The sequence below is a fragment of the Eucalyptus grandis genome, chromosome 9, assembly GCF_016545825.1.
Source record: "Eucalyptus grandis isolate ANBG69807.140 chromosome 9, ASM1654582v1, whole genome shotgun sequence".
NCBI classification, from domain to species: domain Eukaryota; kingdom Viridiplantae; phylum Streptophyta; class Magnoliopsida; order Myrtales; family Myrtaceae; genus Eucalyptus; species Eucalyptus grandis.
In genome coordinates this window covers 28,861,229-28,880,871 of record NC_052620.1, presented here as the reverse complement: position 1 = coordinate 28,880,871, position 19,643 = coordinate 28,861,229, and the positions used below count along the sequence as shown (strand labels likewise).

General features: G+C 38.8%; 1 pseudogene; it reads right to left on the bottom strand.

Moving 5' to 3' along the window:
* Nucleotides 1-16,737: 16,737 nt before the first annotated feature.
* Nucleotides 16,738-18,613, bottom strand: LOC120288493 (annotated as a pseudogene).
* Between the last annotated feature and the right edge of the window lie 1,030 nt (nucleotides 18,614-19,643).

Here is a 19,643-nt window from a genome sequence, read left to right as displayed (position 1 = left end):
CGTAAAACTCCTGCAGTCCTATCACGCAAAATCTCTATACCCAAATTTTCTTTGCAGCACATAAATCTTTTATCTCAAATTCAGCATTTAACTGCATCTTCAGCACATCAATATCAGACATATTCTTAGCTGCTATTAGCATATCATCAATATATAAGAGTAATAAATCAAAGAATCTTTCTCCAATCTCCTAAAGTAGACATAGCTATCCATCTGACTTTTTGTGTCATCTTGACTAGCCATGAAAATATCAAAACGTTTATACCACTGCCTAGGAAACTATTTTAGCCTATACAAAGATTTCTTCAACTAGCAAACATGATCTTCCTTACCTGGAATAGCAAATCCCTCTGGCTGCCTCATGTAAATCTGCTCCTTCAACTCACCATGAAGAAACACAATTTTCACATCTAGTTACTCTAACTCGAAATCCTGCAAAGCAACTAAAGTAAGTAAAACACGAATAGAAGTATGTATTACCACAGGAGATAACACATCATTGTAGTCAATGCCCTCATGCTGTGTATATTCCTTCACCACAAGTCTCGCCTTATACCTCGCTGTCTCAACACCGGGAATGCCTTCTTTCCATTTAAAGACCCATTTACTTCCGACAATCTTTTGGCTCTTGGGTACTTTGACCAACTCCCATGTCTAATTTCGATGGAGTGATTCAATTTCTTCACTCATAGCCCTTAGCCACTGCAATGACTCCGAACTAGTCATCACTTCAGAGTAAGACGAAGGCTCATATGTCTCCACCTCATCACCTACAGTTAATGCATAAGCAATATATGTATAACTATAACGTACCGGTGATTTAATTTGCCTTTTCTTTTATCTGCGGCTATAATGTGCTGTGGCTTTGCTGGTTTTTCACTATCACCGACTTTAGGAACTGCGGCTTCATCTGCAGTCTCACCTTCGAGGTCTCCGGAGTCTCCACCTGAAACTCCACCTCACTAATGACACCATGATCTGTCTTCTCTGTTGGTTGTGTCTTAGAACTCCTTTGTTTAAGCATTGCAGCCTCATCGAAGATCACATCTCTGTTGATTAGAAAATCGGGTGATCTTGGATCAGTGTACCACAGCCGGTAGCTTTCACCCCATGTGCAAACCCAGAAATATGCACTTCTTCGGCCTTGGCTTAAGCTTACCATCACTTGTATGAGATTACGTAGGACATCTGAATATACGTAATCTGGAATAATCAACAGGTTTCCTCGACCATACTTCTTCAGGAGTCTTCCACTCGATAGCAGATGATGGAGATCGATTAACCAAGTAACATGTCATGTTCACTGCTTTGGCCCAAAATTCCTTGCCAAGTCTTGCATGCGAAAGCTTGCATCGAGCTTCCTCAAGCAAAGTTTTGTTCTTTCGTTCTGCCACGCCATTCTGCTATGGTGTCCCACGTACTGTGCGGTATCTCACAATACCTTCTTTCTCGCAGAATTCAGTAAAATCTTTACCACAGAACTCCATGTCATTATCGGTTATCAGGCACTTGATTTGTTTATATGACTGCTTCTCAATCAATGCCTTAAATTTCTTGAACCGATCGAACACATCATATTTGTGCTTCAAAAAGTATACTCATACCTTCCTCGAATAATCGTCGATAAATGTCAGCATATATCAGGCACCTCCTTTTGAAGGAACCAAAGACGAGCCCCAGATGTCTGAATGAATATATTCAATTGATCGTTTGGTTGAATGAATAGCTGTAGTAAACTTAACTCGGTGCTGCTTCCCAAAGATGTAGTGCTCACATAAGTCCAACTTCCCTATTTTCTAACCCTTCAACAACCCCCTTTCACTCAGCATCGTCATACCTGCCTCACTTATATGCCCTAATCGCATATGTCATAATTGAGTCAAGTTAGAGTCTGACTTACTTGATGAAACTGCAGCGATTCCGGTCACGGTTTCTCCCACTAGATGATAGAGAGTATTCACTTTATTCCCTTTCATCACTGTCATGGTACCTCGAGAGATCTTCAGTACTCCACTTTCAGCGGTGTACCTACACCCGATCAATTTGCGCAATCCCAAAATCTTCATAACCAGAACAAGAACATACATAATTGAGTAGAAAGATTAACACACCTGTTTTGGGATCCACCATTCTTGAAGCGGAAGTGGAAACACAATGTTCCATGCACAAATCATTCACCTCTATTGTCCTCCGTATCACTAGCTCAATGAGGCGGCCCTCCTCACGTTTAGCGTTAGGTAAACGCTCCTTAGGTGAGGATACATGTGAGAATTATGGTTAGATAAGAAACTTGAACATTATTTATAGAGTTTCCAGCTAGGCCCCCTCATTACGAGTCAAGCTCAACTCGGCCCACACTAACTAATCCCATATTAGACTAATTAAAAAACATTCTATCTCACCTTAGACAAACTTTGTTTTACGGTAACCGTAAAAACAGTAAATTACAATATCAATTAATGTAGTTCACATTTGGAAAACTCTTACATTCTCCCACTTGGACTATATTAATTGAAATCGTACTGTATGTGCACACATTTGGTCCAGAGATAATTATTAATAGTCAATCATATCCCATAAAGTCTTAAACACCGAATCATGGCGGTAACTACATGTATATACACAGAGCCTTCCATGGTCACGAGTGCTCTTGACTTTATTGATATGGATTCAATATGGTAGTGTGGCAAATGGATAACATCTCTCATAGAGAGATCCCATTTGTCAGTCACCATTCTCTTACCTTAGGCGACACAAAAAAACTTGTACAACTAGAGAATGTCTTTATGGTTCCAATGAATCCACATATCCATTGTCATTACGATTAACATTTCTTTATGTATAATAAGGTATATGCACAAGGCTAATAACCGGATGCCCTAGCCTTCACTTAAGGTTTATACAATACCTTGAGATTTTATCAATATGTATTCAACATAATAACAACACATTTAAAATATTTCATTAAATGCAAAAGTTGATACATATCAAACCGTTACAAATTGTAACAAACACAGATGTGAACTTTATCAGAGTAAAACCAAAATAGCTCTCACTAAACAATAGTATCCTAAGATACTCCTACGCCCATGCCAATGACATGTCGCTCAAATACACATGGGCGTAGGCCTTTAATTAGTGGATCTGCAACCATAACGTCTGTGAAAATATGTTATATTATTACGTCACCTTTCTGTACCGTTTCCTTTTGATCAAACATTTTGACCACCATATATTTAGACCCCTTGAGACCTCTATAGTAGATAAATAATACTATAAATTTGTTATTTCAATACAACCGTATGGTTTATCCATAAAGTTAAAATAATCAACTCCTTCATGAGGTTCTGGAGCCTAATAGCCCAAGTAACAAACTAAAAGAATGCTACTAACACTGCTTACATAATAGAAGATGGCATAGAACTTTATTTACTACACTTCCTGCTAACATAAATATGTATTCCGTTATTGATCACATGTGATATAAACTTACTGATCAATAACGGAATACATATTTATGTTAGCAAGAAGTCATCCTAACAGCCATCAAAGTTTACATCTGAATACCTTACGAGCTACAAGAATTGAATATGTCTGTAAATTAGCATATAATCTCTTATTCTCTATAAGCACCTTAAAACCTTCTCGATAGTAACCAAGTGATCGCATCCTGAATTTGTGATTTCTGCCTAGAAGTTCCATCGCAAAGAAGATATTTAGTCTAGTGCAAATTTGAGCATACATTATACTTTTAAATGCACTAACACAAGGTACACAATTTAATTAGATTTTCTCAATATATAAATAAGAACAATGTGATAAATTCAATCTTAACAACAGGAGCAATTCATCGCTTGCAATGATGTATATTGTATATTTCCAAAATACGATCAACAAATATCCTCCGAGAAAATCTAATATAATATGGTGAAAACAATCTTTACAGACCTCAATACAAAAGATAAAAGATGCTTCAAGGTCACTACTTATAAACAAAATATCATGTACATAGTGTATAGAAAAATAAATTTCCTCCCATTGACCTTGCGGTATATTGAATTATTTTATCCTCAATTAAACAAAATAACGACACTATGAAACTTTAATAATATTGTATGAAAATTTGTTTAAAATCATGAATAAGACTTTTCAGTCTACACACAAGTTTACTTGAATTTTCTGCAAAATCTTCCAGTTGCACTTATATAAATTTTGTATCTATTTGACGTAACTCCATATAAAAAAAAAAACTATTAATGCCACGTTTACTCTGAAAGAATCTTTAAAAATACTATAAAGAAATAATTATTTCTTCACTAACTATCCACCCCTCTTTCAGATTGAAAACTTTAGCTACCAATTTGGTTTTAAATTCCACAATCTTTCTTTGAAATCCTTTTAGTTTTGTACGTCAATTTGTAACTGATGAACTTATGATCTTTAGGCAAATCAGTAAGTTTCAAATACTATGATGTTTCATAGATTGTATATCGTTTTTTATGGCATTTAATCATATACTTGATTGAAGATAAATAACAACATTTATTTATATTGCTAAATCAACCATGTAGTGGATATTGCAGTCATGCTCTTACAAATAGACTATATAGTCTAATGGAATAACTTATCATCTTTCCCTAACAAATCTCCCGAGTAAACCTACAACCACTTCATTATATATTTGAGAGGTTTAAAAAAAATACAATCATAAACTATATCAAGAATAGTACCCTAAACCTCAACAAGTTTAGTCTATGGTATAGGAGATTCCATAATTATCTGTACCACAATTATTTATATAGGCAAAGACAAAGACACAAGGATTTTTTTTATCTATAAATCTTAGGCAAGTGGAGGACCCACCAAAAGATCCCGTGCGTAGTGATTTTCCTAGGCCATCAGTGATTTTCCATTGTACTATTATCCTTAATAGTCTGAAAGCAGCTATTCACTACAATTACGTCGAATTGTAGAAAATTTACAGTATGTGATTCCATAATTCTTTTTTTTTACGGAGAGTAAATGGGGATGCAAGAAACCACCACCCACGCACCCCGGGCAAGGCATTCTATAATAGTTCTCCTCGGTGGAGAACACAAGTTCTACCCTTTACGTTGCAACGGTGGGTGGTGTGATTCCATAATTCTTATACATTCATTAGTGTCATAAAATCAATACCCCTTTGAACAATTTGGGTAAGATACAAAATAATTTCGAGTGGATCTAAATTCCAACGCACTTAATATTGGATTAGATAACTTCACTTCTACATGACACCTCTAAATTTCATATGATTCAAGTAATTTATATTCAGTCTATAACTCAAAAGAAATTTATGAAACGACTTTTGTATGTGAAAAAATTGCTTTCAAAATATCAGCTCATAGAAGGCTGGATAAATTAGTCTTACTAATCATATCATCACCATGTTCAATATGGTGCATTTATGCCTTTCGGCCAAATCTTTTTGTCAGGATTTTCAAGCATAGTAATTAAGTTACCACCCAAGAATCTACCAAGTATTTGATAAATGACCATTTAAGCTATTTTACATTGTCATACTTGCTAAAATACTCACAACCACTATTAAGCTTAACAACATTTTAAGACTAATTGTAATTGTTTTATTTTTTATCTCGGTAATTTTACTTCCACAATAATCTATAGAAGTCTTTAGATAACTGTTAAGAGTAGACAAAATATCAACATTGTCAACTTTTCTACTCTTCCTTTAGACATGTGTGAGATTATTCCTTAAATAAAAAATTATTTTGGAAACAACTTCTTCAACCATATACGAGATGCATATGCTATTAGAACTTAAACACAATCTTCACAGATGTGTCCTAAATTCGATATTAGACAAGACATAATTACAAGCCACTAAAGCTTCTATTATCTTATAGCAGTGTAGTTCGCGGGCAAACCACTTTTCAAGTGTTCCAAAATGGAACGCTTCATGAACAGTAAGCAAATTAGATTGCTCTTTTCTCAAGTAATAAATCATATATCCACAACTTAAAATTTGAAACAGTAAAAACCTCAATAATAGTGGAGTTATTAATTACAGAAAATGTGACTAAAAAACAAGCAATATATATAATTAGCATCATGTGAACACTGTGTAACTTGACGTACAAGTATACATTCAGAGAGTTACACACATAATCATATAATCACCTTTGGGCATAATACATGACATGCAGTTATACACTCCCCACATGATAGCAATTATGAGAATATATTCTAATCTTTGTGAATTCATCACATTTGGGCAGATGAACCATTGGGATCAATAAATCCTCTACCACACCATCATGTATCCCTTCATGAACTAATACACAATCACCTCCTTTGGGAGGATGACCGCACATTAGATCATGAGACATCACAATCAACATATGAGACCGAAATTTCTCAAACCCAATCAAGCATGCTACTTTGGCGGTCACTACTCAATTGAAACTCTCTCATACTAGGGACATAAACTTTACTTCTCACATACACCATATACATGTAATTTAACTTTAGTGATGGGGCAGTAAATCACTAAAATCGCATATCATGCTAATTACATTATTTTATTCATTAATAAAAATTAATCACACACACACACACACACACACACACACATATATATATAACAAACCTGAAAGATAGATTCCAATGAAATCACCGATCACGGCAATACAAGAAACTTCTCATAATATAGAAGAAAGCATCTCTTATGCACCATGATTACAGATTATTAGAACAACATAAAAAGAATGCTGATCTATAAGATGTCTCACAAATTAACATCAATAGTAATATATGGTACACCAAATTGACAAGCTTGATAGCTGATACATTATCATTCATGAGTTTCATAAGGCAAAAAATGACTCAAATACCAACAACTGATTTATTATTCAATTTTTAAATAACAAATTATCATTATAATCAACTAGTGGCCTATTAATGAGTTAAACTAGATAACCAAATATCTAAATTTTACCAGTAAATACTATTTTTCTGCGTAAATATTGTCATACTCTTTAATTATAAAAAATGTTCAACTTGATGGACATTAACAAATGACCAAATTTTACCAATAAAAAAAAAAAAACAAATGACCAAATGAGTTTAGGTACAATATGCAATAACTTAACTGACATGCATTACCCACTTTCAGCAAATGTAATAATTAATACAATTAATTTGGCCACGGGTTTTTAAAATGTCCATCATTCAAAAGTTACCAGCATATAAAGGAGTATGCTTGAACAACAAAAGTTTCATAACTTTTACTCTTTCTCATTACCTCAATACATAATTCAAATACTATCCCATAATTGTTGTATTTCATTAAACCAACTTCAGTTCACAATAAAGTTTCATTTTTATTCATAAATCACACAATTATAATGTTTATGTGATAACACTGTAACCCAACACTTGTATTTCCAAAATTACAGAAAATACAAGACAAATTACATAAAAATACACGTATTTAGGGTTCCGTATGTATTTTCATATCCATAAAATAATCAAAAATGTAAAATAAATATACCACAACGTAGAGGAAGATCATACAAACTTAACGCCACCAGCCACGCACCGATAGGAGGTTCCACGCGCCCGCACATGCCGCCTAAGTGCCCGGCGCCTGGAGCCCACGCGCATACGTAATTGACCGGTTAAAACCGGTTCAACCGGCCCCGGCTCAACCGCCCGGTCCGACCGGCTAACTAGACCAGTCCACCGTTGACCTAGTTGGGTCGGGTCAATAGTCAACGTGTCGGGTCAATGTCAACGGTTGTCGGGTCCGGTCGCTGACGTCACGATGACGTTGGCCTCCACGCCTGCAACGCACGCGCGAGCCGCACCCCGCACGTGGGGGCGCGTGAGCGTGCGTGGGGCGCATGCAGCCCCCTCCGGCAATGCGCTTCCCATGGATTTGCTTGTCTCGACAAGTCCAGTCCGAATTTGTGATTTAATTTTATTTTTATTGAACAAAAAATCACAAAAATCACAAATTATGACAAAAATCTTATGCGTTCAAATTCTAGGGTTATGGTTGCTTTGATACCACATGTTGGACACAATTTGCGCAAGCCCAAGATCTCCATAATTAGAACAAGAACATGCATAATTGAGTAGAAAGATTAACGCACTTATTTTGGGATACATCGTTTTTGAAGCGGAAGCGAAAACACAATGTTCCATGCGTAAGTCCTTCTCCTCTATTGCCCTCCGTATCACTGGCTCAATGAGATGGCCCCTCTCACATTTAGCGTTAGATAAACACTCCTTAGGTGATGATACATGTGAGAATTAGAGTTAGAAGAGAAACTTGAGCACTATTTATAGAGTTTTCAGTCAGGTCCCCTCATTACAAGCTAAGCTCAACTTGGCCCGCACTAGCCAGTCTCATATTAGACTAATTAAGAAACATTCTCTCACCTTAGACTAACCATGCTTTACGGTAACTGTAAAAATAGTAAGTTACAATATCAATTACTGTCGTCCACATTAGAAAAACTCTTACATGCTCCCATCGGCAACGTTTGCCACATTGCTTGTGGCATTCTGCCTATTAGCTTTATTCCTCCGCTTTGGACAATCTCTCATGATGTGCCTCTCCTCGTGACACTCAAAGTACTTCATGCGTCCCTTAGATTTTCTATGGCATGATTTCGATTTGCTTTTACCTCTACTACTACTAGGCCCTCGATGTTGTTCTCTACCTCGAATTGTTAGTGCTTGCGCTACTCCTTGCGCCAGACCATCATCTCGTAACTTTCTTTGCCACTCCTTAGAGAATAAGGTGGACTTTACCTCTTTTGAGGTAATTGTAGTATGCTCCTACAACAGTGAATCAGTAAAGTGCTCCCATGACTCTGGTAAAGAGGCTAACAACATCATGCCCTGTTCTTCATCATCAAGTATCTTACCGACATTCTTCAATTCCATCATGAGTTTATTAAATTCATCTAGGTGGGTTCTGATAGATGTACTTTAAGTATATCTAAATTGAAACATCTTGTCACGCCCCGATCCTCAGGCACGCACACATCCCTTGCCTTGGTCGATTTTAAAATGCGATATCCCAAGACTATATATCACCGACCCTTTCCTTTTTAATAGCACATGCGGAAGCAGTTATAAAAATCCCCAGACAATAAAGTAATGAGATATACAAGTAGGATTATAAACTTGAACCTAAAAATCACACCCTTATGTACATATATAACAACTCAATCATACATATACATATACAAACCAAGTTAAAAAGGTCAGTTTATACTCAAACAGATTCTACAGCAAAAGTCATCAGATAGGAGTGGAGGCTCAATTCTCATCAGGATCCTACTTTGGATCATCCTCGAGGTTCTCCTTCTAGTACTCCTCTTCGGGTTCTTTCTCCTCAGATTGCTCATCAGGGTCCCGAAATGTTGTCCCACAACCGAGAAGAGACTACGTCTCAGCAAGTTCTATCCCCTAAGACCCGATTAGTAAACTAATACACCTTAGGGCTGCTTATGCACAACATGAGTCAGATGACTTACCTTGACCTCAGATTCCATTTGCATATTAGTACAGATCAAATAGGCACCCAAGCAATCACATTACTAATCAGAGCATCGATCAAATCGACTTAGTCGATTACACGCCAATAAGACCACTCACGGCCATTTCCATTTTTCCAACCAATTTACAACATCAATTCAAGGCAATGATCAATCAACCTAGTTGATTACGTCTCAATCAACCATTCATTGATCATTCCATTCAATCAATCAATTCACAACATCAGATTAAAGCAATGAATCACATCAAATCACACTCAGATCGAATCATCGATCAATCGAACTAGTCGATTACATGTCATCCAAATCATTCCCCACGGTGGAATATCTAGAAGTTAGGCCATGTGCATTCTCCGGGACGACATACCAAGTCTCCGAGCAACGTGCCTCAAACCTTGGGCTCATGTGCGTTTTCTAAGGTGACCTCTTCGCCAAAGTGGTACATTAAGTCACCGAGCCACGTGCCCTTTTAGATGACGTTCTTAAATACTGGACCCACGTGCATTCTTTAAGGCACTAGCTCACCAAAGTGACGCATCATATCACCGAGCCATGTGTCCTTTTAGATGCCATTCTTGAATACTAGACCCATGTGCATTCTCTAAGGCACTAGTTCACCAAAGTGACGCATCAAATTACCGAGCCACGTGTCCTTTTAGATGCCATTCCGAAATGTTGGGCTCACGTGCATTCTCTAAGGCACTAGCTCGCCAAAGTGACGCATCAGATCACCGAGCCACGTGCCCTTTTTGGATGCTAATACTTAATCACCGAGCCATGTACCCTTCTCCAGGTGATTTACTTTCTACCATAATTCCACTATGAAACAGCACCTCTCTCTATAGTTCGCCAATCTACTATCGATACCCAATTATTTCTCAATCAAATAATCAAATCAATTCAATAGGAACATATCCTAAAATTCACAATTTAAATCAATTCCATACAAATTGAAACTCAATTAGATAAACGGGCTGCGCTACGACAATCAGCACGAAATTCCGGTCACCGGCCATCGCGGTTGAATTTCCGGAAAATAAATAATTAAATAATTAATTTCGAAAATTAAATAAATAAATACAATAATTTCAATTTAGCACAATATAAGCTCAATTAAATAAACGGACTGCACCATGATCATCAGCATAAAATCTCGGTCACTAGCCATCCCAGTCAGACTTCCGGAAAATAAATAATTAAATAATTAATTTCGAAAATTAATATTTAATTCCTAAAAAATCCACTTAGGCCCGAATTGCCTAATTAACACCCGATAAGGGTTGGGAAAAATCCCAAGAAGCATCCAATAAATACTATAGGCAATTCTCTATCTAAGTACACTAACCACCTAAGTAATATGCAATGCAATCAACTAATAATCGCTAATCCATTCTAATCTAACCACCTAATTACACTTAACTAACACTAATCAAGATTTAAGTATAATTAGCAAACTAAGAAGGAATTAGTGAACAAAACTCACACAAAACGATGGTATCGACGCGAGGATCGACTTTCCTCAAGGCGGGCCAAGCATTTGGGCTCAGGAAGCCGGCCAAAACGGGCCACGAAGCTACTGCCATACCTATTTCTGCACTCTATGTTCGCTGCTAGTTGGGGGCGGATCCGGCGTCGGTTGAGGTGGCCAAGGGTGGCTAGGGCCGGGCGGAGCTCTAGTGGGTCGAGGTGGTGGCATACAATAACCGGAGGGAGCTCCGGTGGGCCTCTACCATCCCTCATGACCATCGAATAGCAATTGGTCAGGCGGGGTTGTGGACAGCAGCTCAACTGGACGAGGGCAGATGGCGCGGCCAAGCACAGCTGCACACGTGCTCGCACGGGGACGGGTGACCAGCAACGACGGCAGCTCGGTCCAAGCGACGGGGGCCGCCTGCTCCGGCGTCCTCCTAGATCTGGAGCCCGAGCAATAGACGAAGGGTGAAGGGTGAGCAGCGGAGCGCACGGGCGACGTACGGGTGGCGAGGCACGGGTGGCGACAGCAAGCTAATCCGGTCTTCCTCTCTCGATGGCTACTGTCTCTATTTCTGCTCTTGTTGTGTTCGAACGAACGGAGAGGGAGGGAGAAGATGAGAGAGAGTGTTGAGCGGGTGAAGGGGTACCCAGAGAGAGAGAGAAGAAGATAAGAGAGAAAGAAGTTTGAAAAGTCAAAAAGTAAAAAGTGAAAAGGAGAAGCAAAGTGAGAAACAGAAGAGGGCAGTTGGTGGGGGGCATTTCGCACGAAGAGAAAAGAGAGAGAGAGAGAGGGGGGCTTTTGGCCAAAAGAAAAGGGAAAAGAAAAGGTGATTGGCCCAAAAATGGAAAAAGAAAAGGAAATGGCAAGAAGACTAAACAAAAGAAGATCCTAGAGTAGAAAATTCTCATCCCATTTTCTTTTTAATAAGCTCATAGATTCCCAAAAGAAATTTCATATTAGAGTACTTTGTCCCCACTTACATTTCTGCATCAAATTTCTCTCTTGAATTTCTCTCAAATGACTCTAAAAAAATCAAATGATGTCTCACTCATCAAATTGATTATTTTCCTTATCCAAAAATCCCTCACGCTTCTCAATTTCACAACCTAAATTAATCATCGGCTTCAACTGAACGAAAATGGCCCTAAACTGACTTTTTCCCAAAAAGTCTCGGTTGTCAGAAAAATTTTCTGAGACTAAGTCGACGTTCCTAAAATTTATTGTAATAAGACAGAATCTTCAATTTCTGAAATCGGACTCAGATTGGCATTTAATTTCACTCGGCGTGTTTTTAGTGTAACCTAGGCTACCGGGTAATTTTTAGAACTTTTTAGGACAAATGACCCGTTGTCAATTTTCTTCAAGCCACGATGAACCCACTCAACCCATTGGCAATTCTCGGTTGTCGTGAAAATTCCAATGATTCAAATACGAACACAGGGTGCCAAAACGACAGTAAAATCAAATTAGTGCCAGTCGACAAGAGTTTTCCAATTTAGTGGAGTCACCCACGATTGGTCATTCATCTCAATCGAACCGACCTATCTCTGATCTTAATTCCAATTTTAACTATGCCGTAATGACCTCTAAAGATGAGCACGGTCGAGAAATCAATTCCTGGTCAAATTCTCAAGTCTATCATCTGCTATAAAGTCCTTAATAGCTTACCCAACTAGTCTAGTTATCTCATGAGTGGCCAACTTAGAGAAAAACATTGTAGTCGCGTCAACGAAATGCCCAATTTATCTAATCGAAATCAGAACTCGAAAATCTGGATGTCACACATCTTCTTCAACATGTATAAGCGATTGTTCAAACCTTTTTTCACATAAAGTGCTTGAAGTTTTGCCCATAATGCTACGGCATCCTTTCCCTCAGCAACCTCTATTAAGATCTCATCCGACAAATTTAATAGGATTGTGATTTTTGCTCTTTCCATCAACTCTACCCTCTCTAAGGCTTTCATTATAATCAGCAACTCATTTTCACCATCCAGTGCCTTGGCCAAACCTTGTGTTGTCAATAATGCCCGCATCTTGATGTTCCATAACACAAAATTGTTGCTCTCGTTAAACTTCTCAATTTTAGATTTCCTCTCAGACATGATTGCAATAACAGAATTTCAAGATAATAATCAGACAAGCAAAAGCTCCAAATTGCAATTAAGAAATTCAACCCCAAGCTCTGATACCAATTGTTGGGATATAATACGTGGAAACGACAAGATCTTGCAATTTACTAATGCGAAATCGCCAGAGAAATAAACGAGAAATAATAAGGACACCAGAATTTTTATTTTTATTTTGGTAAGGTAAGAATAATAAGGACACCAGAAATTCACATGGTTCGGTTCGAGTATCGGTACCTACATCCACGGGAAGAGTCAACAGCAAATAATCCACTATAATCGGAGAGTTAGAGTTCACAATCATTCACATGCTCAAGTGTTTCCCACACCTAGATGTAACCCCAAACCCAAAGTATTTATAAATAAACAACTCACTTGGACATAAACTCACGGCACAAAAATATCGCATATTCAAGCTCAAAACAATACGCTCTACCTACAGCTTCACGTATCTCTTCAAAGCTTCGCGCGGCTTGCGGCTTCAACGATCATGGACGACATGGCCTAGTAGGGGTGCAGCAACCACTCATCGAAAAAAAAAAAAAAACTTGCCTAATACTTATGTTTTATACGTGTGCCCAAGTCAAACTTTGACCTAGGCCCACCATCACTTTTGGGTTCACGTGGGAGACTTCCTACGTGCGTCTCTCATTCCCTCGGCGTGGAATATGTGTGCCCAAAGTCAAATATTTGACTTTGGGCCCCACGTTGAAAATTGGCTTCACGTGGGAGACTTCCTACGTGCATCTCTCCTTCCCTTGGCGTAGAATATGTGTGCCTGGGCCCCACGTTGCAAGCCCCACGTTGAAAACCTTGGCTTCACGTGGGAGACTTCCTACGAGCGTCTCTCCTTCCCTCGGTGTGGAATATGTGTGCCCAAAGTCAAATATTTGACTTTGGGCCCCACGTTGAAAACCTTGGCTTCACGTGGGAGACTTCTTACGTGCGTCTCTCCTTCCCTCGGTGTGGAATATGTGTGCCTGGGCCCCACGTTGAAAACCTTGGCTTCATGTGGTAGACTTCCTACGGGCGTCTCTCCTTCCCTCGGCGGGGAATATGTGTGCCCAAAGTCAAATATTTGACTTTGGGCCCAACGTTGAAAACCTTGGCTTCACGTGGGAGACTTCCTACATGCATCTCTCATTCCCTCGGCGTGGAATATGCGTGCTTTGGGCCCCATATTGCAAGCCCCACGTTGAAAACCTCTTGTAGATAAAAGAAGAAAATTTTGCTGCTTTTTCTTATTCTATTTTATTTTCTCTTTTGTGCAGCTTTAAGAAGTTCAGCAAATTACTTCTACTAGGAAATCTTTATCAACAAAATTCGGTATAATAAATCGTCATCCGAATTCAAACTCAAGACATTAATTTAACAATTTGTTTGCAAGGAGATTTCATTAATTACTACCCGATATGCATGGTGTGAGGATATTATCTCCAATGACCATGGTGGTGCCTAACTTGGTCAAAAAAGAGCATGTACTTGGCTGCTTACCATTCTCAAGCAACAACTTCATGGCAAAGGCCCACCCGAGGCGGCGGCTCAGCAATTTAAGGCAATTTTGAAACTTTCTTGTTTTTGGCTTGCTGATTTTGAATCAAGCTCACCTTGGCATAGCGGCATATTAGAGAGTACAAAGCAAATGTTCCTCTGATATTTGTCATAGCCAAAAACCTAACACAAAAGTACGTTAATTGGTATAGATAACAATAAAACTTGCTTGTGAAATGGTGAGAGACAAATGGGTTGTCCTCACCTTTGCCGTTTGTCATTAGAACATTGAAGACATGCTTGATCAAGCCAAAGACAATGATCGAGTAAAAGATTAGAGACAATGCTCTGAGGACATTGTTGCCATGTTTTACCCCATGGGGGGACTTGTTGCCCAAACATAGACGATGTGCCTAATGTAGAAAATTATTTACATAAACAACTAATCAATCATGAAGAATCGGATCCATATATGACTGTAAAACACCGAAATCAATAAGCACAGCGGAGTTAAAGCGTACCTGTTTGAGCCATTGCTTTACTTCAAGAAAAATAAATCAACTTGATAATCAGAGATCTATTGGAATGCCAGATCTTCCTCTCTATGACATATTTCAGCATAACAGCTTTTAATGGGATTAAATCGACTGATAGGTATAACCTACCATTTTATAGGCTAGAGAGGGGATTTAACAAATCATAATCAATAGCGTGTCAACTGGGCATTTCCATTTTCTCTTTTGCAATAGAACATTGGGAATTTCTCATGGCCCTGCTTACATTAGATGTTATCACCTATCTTTATGGTATGGTATAGTGGGAGACAATGTGAAGAGGATTGAGTGTGAAGTACTTCTTGGCCAATTTGTAGGGGATGACATTTTGAAGAGTCACGTTTTAAATATTACAGAAGGCAATGATCTGATTCGCACCACCAACGGGACGATAAAAACAGAATTGAATCTTACACTTGGTTCCGCATCTATCAAAGTTTGAACTAAGGGTGTGTTTGTTTAATGGAATACATTTTCAAGGAAAATATTTTCTCATTTTCCGGCGTTTGATTCGTTTAGGAAAATGAGTCAGAGGAAAACGTCTTCCTAGTCAACAAGAAAAATTTTATTACCAAAGCTTAAATTCAGGAAAATGATTTCCCATTTGAAAGAACCGGAAAACATTCTCTAAATCTACCAGAGGTTAGATTTGGTGCTTGGTTTACAAAAAAAAAAAAAAAAATTATTCTTATAAAAATATATTTTTAAAAATTCAATTTCCTTTTTTTTTGTTTTTGAAAAATCGAATATTTATTTTTATTTTCTTTTGTTTCTTTTCTTTGCTTTTTCTTTTTGCTTCTTCTGCACCTATCACCGGCCATGGAGACAATTGGCGAGCTCTGGCCTCACCAGATTGGGCGAGCTCACAGCCTTCGATGGCGAGGCTCAAGCTCACTCGAGGCCGGCAAGCCTCAAGCCTCGCCATATCGAGCAAGCTCATGGCCTCTGATGACGAGTCTCAAGCCTCGCCAAATTGGGTGAACTCGCAACCTCTGCTGGCGAGCTGGTGAGGCTCAAGCCTTGCCACCAAAGGCCAGCAAGTCTAGGGCCTTGCTAGATCGGGCAAGCTCACGGCCTTGGGTGGTGAGGCTCAAGCTCGCTTAACGCTGGCAAGCTCACGGCCTTTGATGACAAGCCTCAAGCCTCACCCAATAGGCAAGCGCGCGGCCTCTAGCGACAACTCGAGCTCACCACTCGTAAGCTGGCTAGGGACGAACCACCATAGGAAGCAGAAGGGATAGCATGAGGAAGTAGAGGAGCGAAGGAAAAGAAGAAGGAAAAGAGAAGAGAGAAACAAAAAATAATAAATAATACAAATTTTTAAATTAAAAGTTTTTAATTTTTTTTTTTGTTGTTGAGATAAAGTGTGAAATTATTTTCTACTAGGATCCAAACAACAGGAAACGTTTCAATTATACATTACCAAACAAAGGAAAACAAATCTTATTCATGGAAAATGCTCTCTGAGAAAACATTTTCGTTTATTATTGAGTTTTTTGCGAAACACGCATCCTAAAATTAGGAATAGACCTCGAAAGACTTAATGACCCGCCGTTTTGGGAACTCCACTACCCAGCTATCGTAAGCGCAGCACTTGACTTCACAACCGGTGAATCCTGCACGCACCGCCGGGGCCTCATACTCCTTCTGCGTCCTCTCTTTACCGCCGGGATTTTGAGCCAACATGAAGAGGTCTTGCTGGAACACAATGTTCGAAGGGACATTTCTCTCTGGAACCACGGGGAGAATCGCCTCGACGAGGATCACCTTCCCATTGGCAGGCAAAGCCTCAAAACAGTTCTTTAGAAGTTTCAAGCAATGCTCATCACTCCAATCGTGGAGTATCCACTGCACTTAGATGTCCATAGATTAGAGAATTGTAAAGAAGTAATGTGATTGTGAAGGCCAATGAGCTTTGATGTTGAAAAAAATCTTGAAATCAGAGTACGAATTAATCCCACGGGATATGGTGCAACTCTTTCAAGTAATGGGAATTTTACTATTGTTCCCTCGCCTTAAGGTTTCTCTGGATTCCTAGCGACATTTGTGGAGGCTATTAGGAAAAAACAGATTATTGTCCTTAAAATGGTTTGAGGAGTGAAAGAGGAATTTTTCAAAGTGATGAAAAAAAAAAACAACTACAAGGCCTCACGCATCACAAGCTGGATGAACATTAGATAAGTTGACGTCTTTACCTTCATGAAAATGGCATCTCCTCTAGGAACACTCTCAAACATATCTCCACCAACATGCTCGACACCTAAAACACGAGACATCAACACATAATCACAAGAAGAGAACTAAGATATTGTCGAATGATGTGACTAGAAACAACGAGTTCAGTGTTCTTGCAGGGTGCTGGAGTCCTGGATTTGATTTACCTGGATAAAAAGGAGCATCGGCCAAGACGTGAGGCAAGTCGAAGTTGATGCCCTTGATGTGGGGATGCTTGGAGGTGATCATCTTGAGATTGAACCCGACTCCGCCTCCCACATCGACCAGCACTTCGATGCCTTCAAACCCTCTGTAGACATCAGTATTTTCTTCATGATGAGGGAAGTATGACTCGCCATGGCCCGGTTGAAAACTTGATTGAACCTATCGTCAATGGCAGGATACTCGAACGCCGTCATCCCGTATGCCCTCTCGAATGGAACCCCTCCTTCCATGATGACATCGTTCAAGTGGTACCTGAGATTAGTCCATGAAAAATGAAGCAGCCGTAGATCTGTACAAGTAGAAATCCATAATCTTCGGAAAAAAAAATCGTAAATATTTCATTGAATTGAGCGTTTTTCCAAAAATCACAATCGACGACACTGTGCGACTTGTCGCCATCAAGCGCTGCGATCATATTTTAGTTTCAGCCGTTCAACAAGTAACCCAATATTCACCATTGGAATCGCCGAACAAAAGCACAGAGGCCATTGTTCATAGAAACTACTTTTTTGACTGGTGATAGTCCAAAAATAAAAATAATATTACCAACTCTCCATGAAGACCTTGTCGTAAGTTAGCAGAAACAGAGGACCAATAGCTCCACCTTCTTCGTCCCTGACAAAGAACCTGCACACGGGTCCCGGACCGTACTCTCTCTCCCCTCCATCTCCGTCGCCGTCACCCCTCCTCGACCGCCACTCGATCACGCTGTGGCTCGCCAGGAGGCGCATCATCCGGTCCACCAAGACTGGGGCCCCCGGGTTCTTGGCGCCGACCCGGCTTGCTATCTCGGCGGGCGAGAGGAACCCACCGGCAGAGATGAGGGCGTCGATGATGCCGAGCTCGAGGGCCGACTTGAGGGTCATCGGAAGCACCACCGTGCGACCAGCTGGGCCGCCAGCTTCCAAACTTCCTCTTCTTGATCGCGCCCTTCGCGTTCTTGGTTGTCGGCCATTGTTGGGCTTCGAGGAGCACTGACGAGAGAGTAAAGAGGACAGTTCTTCAGGGTTCTGGGTAATTTATGTTGAACTTCTTCATCTATCTAGATAGCTGAATTGTCCTTTTCTGAATATATATTGGAATTATAACTCTAGATTTTTTTTTTTTTTGGTAGGAAAATTATAATTCCAGATGGTTAAATTATAAAAGGTTATAAAAAGTCATTTATCTATAATTATAAAGAAATCCAATAAACGAGAAACGACAGGATCTTGCAATTTATGAGACAGTACATGTTTGCCTACAAACTTTCACCAAATGTAGATCGAATTGAATTTCCATTTAAGTGGCTATGAACCTTCCGTTATATTTTTTGTTGGATGCATAATGCTTGTTGACTCATGAGAGGTAAAAAGTATATTCCCATCTTTTTTTGAAAGAAATTTCTCATATAAACCAGTAGAAATTTAAAATAAAAATAAAAAGGAAAGGAAGAGGAAAAAGAGAAAAAAGGTGTGCTTTCTGATTTATTTATTTTTTGAAAGAATCCATTTTTATCGAGCCAACAATGTTTGTTACTAAGTTTTACTCATTATTTTATATATATCGCTCTATGTACAAAATATGGTGATACTTAGTTCAAAGGAATAACCTCATTGTGAACAACAACAAACATTACCTAAAAGTTCAAAGACTTGTAGTATAATCACCCTTATGTTTCAAATTAAATCTAAAGTTGGATGATCGCATCTGAATTCCACTAAGCTATATAATATTAATAGACGTAGAATTTATTATATTACCATACTTTGTCCCTTTTTTTATGACGAATTACCTCAACACATTGAACCATGAATTTATATAATCAAGGATTTTTTGATGGGTGACAATTCTTTACATAACAAGTTTTATAAAAAAAAAAGGCCCAGACAATAATTCTTACTTTCAACATTCATCTTTCATGAAAAAGAGATATTTCGATCAATGATGTTAATAGTGCGTATGACAAAATTTCTAGAACATAAATTGATTTCTGGCCAGAAATT